Source organism: Triticum urartu, chromosome 7A (genome assembly GCF_056163025.1).
Source record: "Triticum urartu cultivar PI428250 chromosome 7A, HENAU_Tu73, whole genome shotgun sequence".
NCBI classification, from domain to species: Eukaryota; Viridiplantae; Streptophyta; class Magnoliopsida; order Poales; family Poaceae; genus Triticum; species Triticum urartu.
Genome location: NC_141879.1, coordinates 563062342 through 563075085, shown reverse-complemented (window position 1 = coordinate 563075085; position 12744 = coordinate 563062342).

Here is a 12744-nt window from a genome sequence, read left to right as displayed (position 1 = left end):
AAACCAGTTTGAAGATGGCACCTTTCGAAGCTTTATACAGAAGGATGTGCAGGACACCGTTATCATGGGACGAAGTTGGAGACGGTCAATTCTTTGGACCAGATTTGATTAAGGAGTCTGAATGGAAAGTTAAGTTGATTCGCGATAGGCTCAAGGTAGCCCAGTCCAGGCAGAAGAGCCACGCAGATTCTAAACACAAGGAGACAGTCTACGAAACCGGAGACAGAGTTTATCTCCGAGTATCCCCACTTCGAGCAGTTAAGCGCTTTGGAGTTAAGGGAAAGTTAGCACCGCGTTTCGTTGGACCGTATAAGATCTTGCAACGTATGGGAGAAGTCGCTTATAAGTTGGAATTACCAGAGGGACTGTCAGGAGTTCATGATGTATTCCATGTTTCTCAGCTGAAGAAATTTCATGCCGAGATGGCGGAGGTACCGCTAAGAGATACCGTGCCACTCGAAGCGATTCAGTTGGAGGATGACTTAACATATGAGGAGAAGCCAGTCAAGATTCTCGATTATGCCAGGAGAGTTACTCGCAGCAAGGTTATCAAGTTTTGCAAAGTTCAGTGGAACCACCACTCAGAGGATGAAGCCACCTAGGAAAGAGAAGAAGATTTGCTCAAGGACCACCCTCACCTATTTTCAAGCCAACCCGAATCTCGAGGGCGAGATTCATCTTAAGGGGGGGTAGGTTTGTAACATCCCAAATTTGCAATTTGGAATGTTATACACTAGATCATCATGCATATCATATTTTCATGCATTTTGGTTGATCCTAGAAATTTCACGCAACTCAAGGACCCACGGAGAGAGTTGGAGATTTCGTTATTTTCATATTTGAGAGTTTTCTCAAATTTGGAAAAGAGGATCATTTGATTTATTTATTTCATCTTCAATTATTTTTCCAATATAAAAAATACAAGAGAGGGAATAATATGACTTTCCCAAATTTAGGAAAAATGAAGATTTAATGAATAAATCAAATTTTGGTTTTGCCGGAGTTTTGTTTGCTTTTTATTTGGATAGGGAAAAATGCGCGTTTTCAAAAATTGCATTCTAGGTCCGGAGTAAAGTTGATTTTGTTCGGCTCATTTTTAGGAGTCGGAGAAAATTTACTTTACGAATTTTGGAGTTCGTTTAGCTTTTCTTTTATTTGTTTTTCTGCGCGCGTAACCGTTTGAAAAAAAGAGAGAGACCGCAGCGCCCGCTTGGGCCAAGGGCCCAGCCGGCCAGCCCAGCCGCCCTGTGCGCCAGGCGCCAGCCCCGCCGCAAGCCGAGTCCGGCTTGGACTCCAAGCCGCCGCCGCCCTTGCCCCCTTGCCCCCTTCCCCAAGTCTCTAGCCCCCCCTCCTATATAAATACCCAACACCCCCCCTCTCCCCACACCACCCCAAGCCCTAAGCCGCCGCCGCCTATAGCCACCGCCGCCGCCCTAAGCCACCGCCTCCCGAGGTAGCCGCGCCGCCTCTTCTTTTCCCCGGTTCGGTTTTTCTTAAAAGAACCGTTCCGTTTCTTTTCTGTTTTCTTTCCGTTTTTTTCTTTTCGGTTTCTTTTCCGAAAACCCTAGATCGGTTTTCGTTCTTTTTTCGGACCGTTCGTCTCAACGAACGTGATCACCGATTATTCCCGGTTAGCGACGTCCGTTCGTTTAACCGTTCGTCTCTTTCTTTTCGTCGGATTTATTCCGCGATCGTGATCTCAGATCCGATCTTCGTTCTAGTCTTTCTTCTCGCTCGTTTATCGGAATCAGGTGATTCAAGCGCCTGGAGTTTCGTTTCGAAACCGCCGTTCCGTCTAATCAACTTAAACAAGTTTTGCCATGGTAAAATTTGACCTAGTTTCAACTTGCTAGAACCGAGTTGTTTTCTTCCGCCGTTTGTTTTCCGTTTCTTTCTTCGATTCGTTCTTTCTTTGCAACCGGAGTTCTTAAGTTGAACTTTCTAGTTCGTTCTCTTGTTCGAGTTTTTCCTGTGCATTAGATGAGTACTTATTGTGTGCTTGTTGTTTGTCTGCGATAGATCACCCAGATTGCGCCGCTTGTTACTTCGAAACCCTAGGTCTCGCGGATCATCAGCAAGGCAAGTAACACTTTGATCATACCTTTTCTACAACCCAGTTTTATTGCATTAGATCAATCCTCTCACATTGCATGATTAGGATCTAATTAAATTGTGGGATGGGAAGTAGATGAGGTAGTACCTATCACCTGTATTATTATGAAACCTTTGGGAGTTACTTCTACGTTTGCTTATTATGCCATGCTATGCTAGTAGACGTGGATTGGGTGAGTGATATCCATGACAGATGTGAGTTGATAATTTTAATGGTTTATCTAAGGTGGCAACTTAAACACACATCTGGGTGGATTGAGGCACCTGATGTCTATCAGGACTTGCCTGTTTTTATTCGGACCGCCACCCAGGCTCAAAGGGATCATAAGATCATAACATTCCAAATTGCAAATTTGGGATGTTACACCGCCTACCGGCGCCGTCCATCCCCATGCCTCCGCCCATTCCGACCACCAGTCACCACCACGCTCCACTCCTCCTCGGCTTATCTCTCATCTTTCATTTTTTCGATGACATTCTCGAGATACCAGTTTTCTGATAAAATTCTTGAGATATCATTAGTTTTTACACATGGGATTACTCCTGCATGGGTCAATCACAACATGTGTTCTATAAAAAAATGCATATTGATGTTCCATGCAATGCACGAGAATCTTGCTTGTAATTATATAACACAAAACACGAGCAGGAAGTGACATTTTTTGACACAAACACGTTAACATGGCCACGTAAATCACTAGCTAAAGTAAATACCATTATACTTATATCCCGATGCAAAAGGTTGAGCACATGTCTGAAGAGTAGAGTCGCACACATGCACTCTGTCTCTCAGAATCTCTCTCACGCACACACCAGTTATGTGACGCCCACTTAAGCAGACACGTATGTTACAATTTGTGCACCCGCGGGTACACGTGATGCTGCGCATTTATTTAAGCTGGATGGCGAACCCAAATAGTAGCTGCATTCATTCCCCTCCCGCCGCCTCTTCTCTGGTCGCCGTCGCCCGGTAGCCATGGGCCGGTCGAAGGTAACAACATACGCCATACTCCCGCCGGAGCGGCGCTTTAATATGGAAATTTTAGTGGTCATGCATGCAACTTTTTGTGCTAGCACTCCTATATAAAGGTTGACCGGTCGCTTCTTGCGGACGTGCGCGTGAGGTGGAAGAGGAAGCAGAAGGGAAGCGGGCTGTGGAGTAATGTTTTTACCACAATTTCTTAGGAAACTGAGTGCAATAATTGAATAGTTTTGCAAACTACCAGTACTGCACCTGAAATGGTTCAAAACCTATACTCCCTTGCCAGCGCGCGCTTCCCGCGTGAAACGGTCAGCGTCGCCCTGGAGCGTCAGTGCCGCATTACTCCATCGCAAGGCGCCTAATCAGGCGCTTGATTAGGAATAAAAAAGATTTTTCTCCTAGCGCCTCGGCTTGGAGTCCAGGCATGCAACGGTGAGAGCCAGCGTATGGGCGCTACGCATAAAAAATAGAACGGGCAGCTCGTTTAGCGCCGGACGACTCTTATGGCATCGATGCTAACCAAATTTCAGGATTTGGACGGGATTACGAGGAAACAGCCGGGATCCTGACCCTGGCGCCTGGCGTTAGCGCCTGCATTGTAGATGCCCTTAATGCCCGGCCAGAGCGGAGGCGACCTCTCACTGGCGCCGGCTTTGAAGTGGCGCGACGGCCGAGAGAGCGCCGCTTCCCGGTGCACGCGACTGCTCCGCGTCGAGACTGGCCATAGGCCCTGTTTAGATCCATGGGTTAGAGTTAGTTTGAGCTAGTTGGGGCTCAAATAGCCCTAAACTATCCAAGCATGAGGGCTTAAGTTGGAGCAAGTTGCACCGAACCCACCAAAGAAAACTATCCCACCCAAGAGGTGCTAACTGGAGATAGTTCTCATTGGGACCACTGAAAAATCACTTTTCTCTCTCCATGAAGTGCATTTATTGTCAATCTAACCCTGTCACCCAAACACCCCTTTGACTACAGTTAGTTCAAGGTTAGTCATGAGTTAGTCTAACCTCTAGCTAAGTTATAGTATCAAACAGGAGCAGTATAGGACATGCAAGTGCTCAAAGCATACATGCAAATTCATACGTGAAAGGATTTTTTCTTTTTGAAAACGGAACGTGAAAGGAATTTTTTAGAATGCTCTTGGCATGTCGCTAACATATGATAGTTAACCGACCTCAATAGACGGCAGAAATGCCAGCCCGCCGCACTTTGATAGAGACGAGGAGGGAGAAGTGATACAGGCTGCTGGATTACTAGAGATAGGTGTCGCACGGAAGCCAAGAAATATGGTGATAGCGTGGGTTAGCCATGTACTAGTATGATACTACACTGGGCTGCCGTGTTTCGTACTCTTCCAGTCCACTATGGAGATGATTGGTTAATTTTATATCGCTGAATAATATTAAATATTATGAGTGCAGACGCTCCACCACGAGGTTCCTTGCTCCTTCTCGGTCGTCCGGAATCTATGTTCTTCCACTCTATTTTTTTACGTGAGCTTTGTTCATCCTTTTGCCAACACGCGAGACATCTAGCATCAAGGTGCACGTGTTATGCAAGGATCGTTCCATCTATATGAAGAACACGTGGGACTAGAACTACGAGACGAACATGTACCCAGGAGTGGACGTACGAACCTGAGTAATGTAGCGCAGTAAGTGAAGTAGAAAGGCACAAATGGTATGAACATGCGTGGCATATAGGGTGTGTTTGGTTGCGTTCTCGTCTCAGCATAGTTGTTCCCTCTTCATGCATGCTCAACTCAACACCCCTCTTCATGCATGCTCTCTTCATGCATGCTTCTAGTGTATTTGTGCTAAACTAGTGTGTACTCATGCACCCTCCATACACTCTACCAAACACCCAAAAGTAGGTCGAGAAGGGAACTCTTGGGCGGCATTTGTCTCTTACTATGTACTACCACTAAATGTTGTATGTGCAATGCATGGTGATGTTATGGAGTACGTGCCTAAGTACTCTACTACTACTATATTAGTTGGAGGCACATATTAACTTTTATATTTGTTTACGTGTATGCCCCGAGACCTTCCAACTAGACGTGTCTTTGTCTCCAGGTCGCACTTTGTATCGTTCATACCACTAAGTACTACTACGTGTGGTCTCCGACCCAGAAGTGGAAGAAGTGGAGACGCTCTACCATGCTGTTTTTTTACGCTGGGCTCTACCATGCTGTTCATGTCCCACTCCTTTCGCTGACGTGTGGGACATCCAGCACGTGCCGTGTTTGGCACCCTTTGTCGTAAGAGTTGAGACGCTAGCATTCATAATAAATAAAAAATAATTATAAATCGGCAGTGATACTATTTTTTTTTGCGAACCAATCAGCAGTGATACTATACCACGTGGTTTCCTTGCTCCTCGATATCGGAAAGAATACTTTCGTTCGCCAACATGTGGGACGTCGACCATCCTGGTCCACTTGCCATGCACGCAGAACTCCAAGGGAGTCACCCAGGTCATCGCGCCGCAGTAACAATGACTAATGAGCCGTCAAATCACAGGCCCACTTCCCACTTTGAAGTTGCTTGGATGAAGGAACCATCATGACTTCGTTGAATTCCGCTTCTTGAAGAAAACTACTGTACCAGCAGTACTACTAGCTACAGTAGTTACTCCAATAGAGGCCTCCTTTCGTTCATAGGATAGGAATATGAAAATCATAGGAAGTGAGATGACATGCATCTCAATTTCTATAGAGAAAGAGATGCCATTTGATGCTTAGGATAGGAATTTTTCCATTTAGTCTAGGCTAATGTACTGGTAATTTGCTCTAAAAACTACAGTAGTAACTAGTAGTACTGGTACATGCTCGTACTCAGACACACACAAACACACACAAACTACTAGTACTACTACTTCTCACATGCTGGCCAGACGCCGTCGTTCTCCTTCCCGGCTTTGTCGGTGACAACCCACCGTGCTTGGATCTCTGCCGACCTCTCCGCAGCAGTGCGTGCGTCCTTTTCTTTCTTGCGGCGGCGGGCCTCTCTTTTCTTGAGTGATTTCTGACTTTTCCGCTCCCTCTGTGCGGCTTTGGCCGCCTCTTGCTCTACCGCCCATTCGGCCTTGGCATCTTCAAATTCCTCCCACATAGTTGTGAGGTCGCTAGCGGCGATGAACTCGGCACGGCGGGATGCCATCGCTCCCCTACCATTTTGTGTGCGGTCGTGGGCGACGAGGAACTCGGCGCGGCGGGATGCCATCGCTGCCTTACCGGTTAGTGTGCGGCGCGGTGGCATGAATGATGCTTCGTGAGAGCTCTGGGGTGGAGTGGCCGGACAACCGTATAGTGCATTGGTTTGTCAAGAGCTCAAGGACAGAAGACGGAGCAAATTTGGATTCCCCTTCAATCCTGGTCATTTATTACCGAGTAAAATGCATTGGCGGTCATCGAACTTGTCTTGATAGCTCACTTTGATCATTGTATACGAGATATGGTGATTATACGGTCACTGGCTCAGCGTATAGCTCCGTATTTGTCTGGTTGACCAGTCAAACAGTCCGCATGCGCCTCATCAGCTCGTGTTCTTTATCTATCTACGTGGGCCTACCTGTCAATGGAGAAAGAAATACTATAAAAACCAAAATTATGCTAGAGTCCGGACCGCTTCCGGAGCCCGCTCTCACCGCCCTGGACCCTCAAGACGCCAGCTGCCCACCGCATGCATGCATAGCAAGTAGTACTTCTTATGTGGAGGAGAGAGAGGCATTGACAAAGTCAAGGAGTGGGCTCTACAAGAGCCTGTCTCTACACGTGCTCCTAGGTATAAAAAAATAATTCTAAAAAAGGCATAAAAAATTGTGTCTTAAGAAAATAAAGGTAAAAAACATTTGAGAGGAAATAGATAGAGAGAAAGTGAGAAAAATCTGTAACCTGGGCATTACATGAGGAAGGAGGGAGTGGTGCACGTGCCAAGTTCACTGGGCTGCCGTGTTTCACACTCCTTCGTTGTAACAGTGGAGACAATAGCTTTCATCAAAAATAAACAATGAATACTCGTTGCTCATCCTCTATATCGGAAAGAATACTTTCATTCGCCGACATGTGGGACGTCGACCATCCTGGTCCACCTGCCATGCACAAAATTATCCTGGTCTACCCCGGTCGTACCACAGGCCCAACCTTTCCCACTATAAGTTGTTCGGACGAAGGAACCATCATGACTTCATTGAATTCCTCTTCTTCAAGAAAACTTACTGTACCCGCAATACTGCTACCACACGCGAAGATTGGACGGTACTATACCACGTCATATCACTGAAACCCACTAGGCCAAACTAGCCCGCCTAGGTCATCTATTTTGGAACAGAGGGAGTACGTCTCTGCACTGCTATGATTTTGTGTTGCATATCATATCACTGAAACCCACTAGGCCAAACTAGCCCGCCTAGTTCATCGATCGCTAAGCCTACAATTTTAGGAGCTAGGGCTATTGGTCGATCGACGAGGGATAAGTATAAGCGTACCACGAGCTCATCAGCCCTAACGTTTCTCTTCGGTGAGTGTTTTGCAAGTACTATAGCTCGCACAGTAGCTAGCCTACTAATACCAACAATCATCAAACAAGCCCTGCTGATATGATAAAAAGTTCAAACTTACATCTAATCATGCCATATATTACATCAGAAGCTGGTGAGGATACATCTATTTCCATAACTCGGAGAGGGTTCGCATGATTCATCGCATGATTCACTATCAAACAAAAGTAGCAAGATCCGCCCACACAAGATAGTGCACTAGCCCTAAGATGGTTTGATAACACGCATTGTTCTGGTAATTAAACATAGGGCAATGCAAACTACCCTGAAGGATTAGCGCGACCAACTATTTCTTGTCATCGATCTCTCGGGCAGTGACCACAGCACGGACAGCGGCATGGGAATCGATTTCTGCGGTGATGTTCGCAGGACTGACCGCGACATCGGAATCGATCTCTGGGGCGATCTCCATAGGATGACAACGGCATCGGAATCGATCTCCAGGGCGATGCCAACAGGACGGGCCATGACATCGGAATCATCAAGGATGTCCACCGGCACCTGCACAACCCTAACATACCAGCAAGCACATTGCAAATAATCAAAAACCACAACTATGGTAATAAGCCATTATTTTTTACCTTGTGCAGCTCACCGGGGGATCTCAACCCTCCGGGGCCATCTCCTCGTCCTCGATGGTGGCCATCACCTTGCCAGGGGAATACTGCTTCTCAATGGCGACTATCTCCTCAAACTCGGTCTTGAGCCTCACATAGGTGGCAATCAGAGTTCCTGGGGTGGGCACGGTGGGGCCCTTGCTGTTCTTCCAACTTCCTTTGAGGAGTTCGTCCGCCAACGTCCTCAACTCTTTGGCCAATGCTTCTCTCTTGGAGTTCTTCGCCTCCATGGGTTGGTCCGCCAACATGGTCAACTCGTTGGTCGGTGCTCGCTTCCTGGAGATCGCTGTCTCCAGTGGGTTGTCCGCCGGCAACTCTTTGCCTAGTGCTCCAGGATCCATCAATGAACTAACAAACAAAAAGCAATCGAAAGGAAACCACAATTGCAATGAAAACGGGAAAATAATAGGATGTGGGAATCGGTCAGTGCTTCGCAAAAAGAAGATTCTTGGAATGAAAATATAGCAACATAACTGATTCACCCACCTTTCCTTCGTCGGTACAGAAGAAAAATGGCAGAAGTGAGTAGCCTGGAGTGAGGTTTTCTTCAATAAAGGGAAGAAAGGGCTTGAACAAGCGTTCCAGTGAAATGATGGTTGCTTCGTCTAGTCCAACTTGGAGGCCACCTTACCACTACTGGTAAAGGTGTGGGTTTTGTGATATGACGGGTCTTGACGGCCACACCGGGGTTACAGGTGAGTCTCGACTGTAGCACCTTGTTGTGATTTGGTGGATGGCACATGGGCCCGGATGCTTTGAAATGTCCCGCATGTAGATAGAGCGGCTAGTCATATAGGAGTGCTCAATATTGTGCACCGCGACCAAGGCAGAGAGGAAAACGAGAGAACTACGTAATTAATGCATGAGTTTAATTAGGGTAGTTTTGTAAAGTATGGGATGCATTCCTCCAATCGCAAAATGCCTTGGTTCACGAGATTTGTGATTTGAGCCCTATAAACCGGAAGGGAGGGAGTACTGCACACGGTGTAGTCTAGTCACTTGTTGAAATCTCTAGAAAGGCAAATACTCCTTTCCGGTTTACAGGGCTATACTACTCCCTCCGTCTAGGTGTGTAAGTCATCTTACGAAAACCAAATAGTCCCAAAACACTTAGGCGCGGTGCATTAACTTCTACCTTGTTTCTTGTTTCTTGACATATCAACCAATAAGAGATGAGAGGTGTGCATGCTTTTAATGACTTGCAATGGCTAGTTCATTGCATGCAATGCTATTAATTAGCAAATAAACATTGGTGACCCCAGGAGGAAACGGTGCTAACCGCGTGGACCTATGCATAATGAGTATCAACCAATGGATAATGGAGTTTAATTGTTAAACAATAGCAATTTTGTCTCATACAAGAGCCTGGCTAGTACTCCAAGGAACCGCACCACACGAGCATTCAGAACTGCCACGTTCGGGTTGCGCTTGGCTCTTCGCCTCTTGGAGAAGACGAACAATAATGATGTTACTCCTACTTCTACAGTGTCGAATCCACTGCTGCATGTCCGTCCACCTCGTGCGGGAGGGATAGCGAAAGCTTCAACTTACTGCTCCTGCCTTTGCATCTATGACAGGTGGGCCCAACAGGTGGTTGGCCCTCCTGTCATGCAGCCAAAGGCAGGTGCAGTTAAGGCACTGGAGCTCAGTCCGCGAGGGAGAGGGCGTTGTAGTAATCAAATTTCTCGGTCTTGTACGAGTTGACGAAGATAGGGGTTGCTTGCTTGCTAGGGTTGCTTGCTAGGGTTGCTCACTACGTATATATAGGCCGGAGCCTCCGCGCTTGCTTGCTAGGGTTGCTCTATTCACACACTCTCATCCTCTCCAGATTTAAACAAGATAGGGGTAGTAACACTATCTTTCTCCCTTCAAAAAATACTGGCTTTCTATCCTCACCGCTAGTTACAGATACGGACATATACCCCTCCGCCGGTGAAGGGGAGGAGGGGCAGCGTTTAGGCCGTCGTCGACAGCGAGGGAGGAGACCCACTGCCGGCCACACCATTATCTCTGGCCGAGCGCCGGCGCGGGAGGTCCTCTGATCCCTTCGTCATTGCCTGTGGGCGGATCCAGCCTCCCGCCGCCCACCTATCCACATCCCGACGACCTTCAGGTATATCTTCATTCAAAACCGCCTTAGCTCTACTTCCCCAGCTCGCTACGTCGCTGCATGTGCATCATTTTCTACCTCTCAGCCCCTCTCGATCGGATGGCCCGACGTCACATATTTTTTTCTTCTATTGTTAGAAGTAAAGCTACTTCATGGAGTCGAATCTTGTACTCCCTCCGTCCGAAAATACTTGTCATTGAAATGGATGTATCTAGATGTATTTTAGTTCTAGACACATCCATTTTGATGACAAGTAATTCCGGACGGAGGGAGTACTTGGTTCAAACAAGAAATAAAGTGGGGGTGGGGGAATTTAGTATGTACATCGGACTTGGTACAAACAGGAATGAAAGGGGGTGAAAGTAGTACAGACTGGTCATCCAACCGGTCTCTTGGTCGAAAAGGGAAATATAGGGGTAACGCTGTACACAGTGGTATGACCAGGACTAGATTTGCTATCCACACATAGGAGTAGGTGGCTATAGTGAACAAAAATGGGACCAACCCAGATATGTTTCTTGGATGTTTGTTTCTCGGGGCAACAAACTATGAATCACCACTTTATGCCCCTGTTTACGTACATGGTGCTGGACTGCTGGTGCACTCACTGTTATAAGCCATGACAAGTTTCACCAAATGTTTTTGCCTGTAATTGTTTGAGACTCTGACTGTTTCCTTTGTGCCTTTTTGTGCAAACAGGGATATCCAATTCACCTGGTTGCTGTTGTGACCTTTTGGTGCACTGCACAAAACTCTTCTTAAAAGAAGTGACTTTTGTGCTGTTTAACTGGAATGTCAGAATGGAATAGTTGGTTCATTTTGGTGGAACTGCACAAAGGGAGATCTGTGTTCCAATCCTCATCATCCATATTGGCGCCATAACCTTCCTTTAGGTAAGAATGATATTTAATGCATGTGTTCATCTCTATTTCCCGACTGCCATGAGAAAATAATGCTGTTTTTTACTAGTACACTTGTACTCCCTCACTGACAAAACCAATTCTGAATTAGAAGGCCAATCATGTACTTGGTTTCACCAACTTGTGAGGAGAAAGAGAAACAGAGCATGAAGAGGAAGAAGAAGAAGAATAAACAGTGCCAAGGTGATCTTGCTGAAGCCAGAGGCCTCAGTCAAGGCCATTCAAGGGCTCCGGCAACGACTACCTTACATGTGAGACGATCCTCCAGGGAGCCCTTCCACTTCTGATGTCTCACTTAATTAATTAGGAGTACTTAAGTACCACTAATTTATTACTTCCTAATTTTCCTATTGGAGTTAAACAAATCTTTAGTAGGACCCTATGCTGAATCATGTACGTGTGTATGTTTGTCTATGGAGGTGAATCATGTGGTGGAGCAGGGAGGGAATATTATTAGTGTCATGACATAATAGTGCTATTGTTTTGCATGCCAATTTATTGCCATTGGTTCAATGAGGCAATGTTTTGTGTATTGTCCATCATGAATTTGATGCTACTGGTTGATTAATATGCTAATGTCTTCCTATCCTTTCTCACTAAGCTAATGAAGGTTTCACCTTCCTACTTGTGCAAACAGGGATCGTGTTGTGCCAATCATACATTAAATGGAACTACACAAGACAATACAATGAACTGTATCCCAGGAAGTGCTATAACTCTGATGGAAGTTCTTGATAATCTTTCGATATAATCTCAGCACTAGTAAACAAGAGTGATTTCAACCATACATTTGAAGTGCACAAAAATATATACTATTGTGTGATTCCAGTGAGTGCTTTATCATCTCTTATGGGACTACATGAATAAGATTTTTTTTCTTAGATTGGTACGGGCCTAAGGCCTTCATCCATATTAGTTTGCTGTCATCTCTATTTGTATCGTGCTACTGTCATGAGAAACTCCTTTATCTTTGCATGTTAAAGTTTTGCAACCTATGATAAATGGCAATGCTTTGAGTGTTGAGTTGAGCTAATTGCCACTGATTAAATAAACTAATACCTCTCTTTAAGCAAGACTACTATGTTGCTAACTTTACCCATTAAGATAATGAGGGTGCTTCTATTTGTTAGTGTATGTTTCATAAACTAGTCCCACTATTACAGTAATCTCACTCTCTCAATATATGTGCCAACAGGGATGCTCGATTTTGGTGGAACTGCACAAAAACTTTGGGTGCTTCATTGCCTCGATAGCTTCTGTCCTTTCCTGTCAGTCGCTAAACTCCGCATGCTTTCTTCCTTTGCTGTCAGTCGCTTGGCTTATCTCGGCTTCCAGTCAAAGGAAATAGTAATTGATATGCTACCTCACACAGGTTGGTACTGGTCTTTATCCTGATTATTGTGCGTGTCATATGTATTGGTAATTTGGTATTGTGCTACTGTT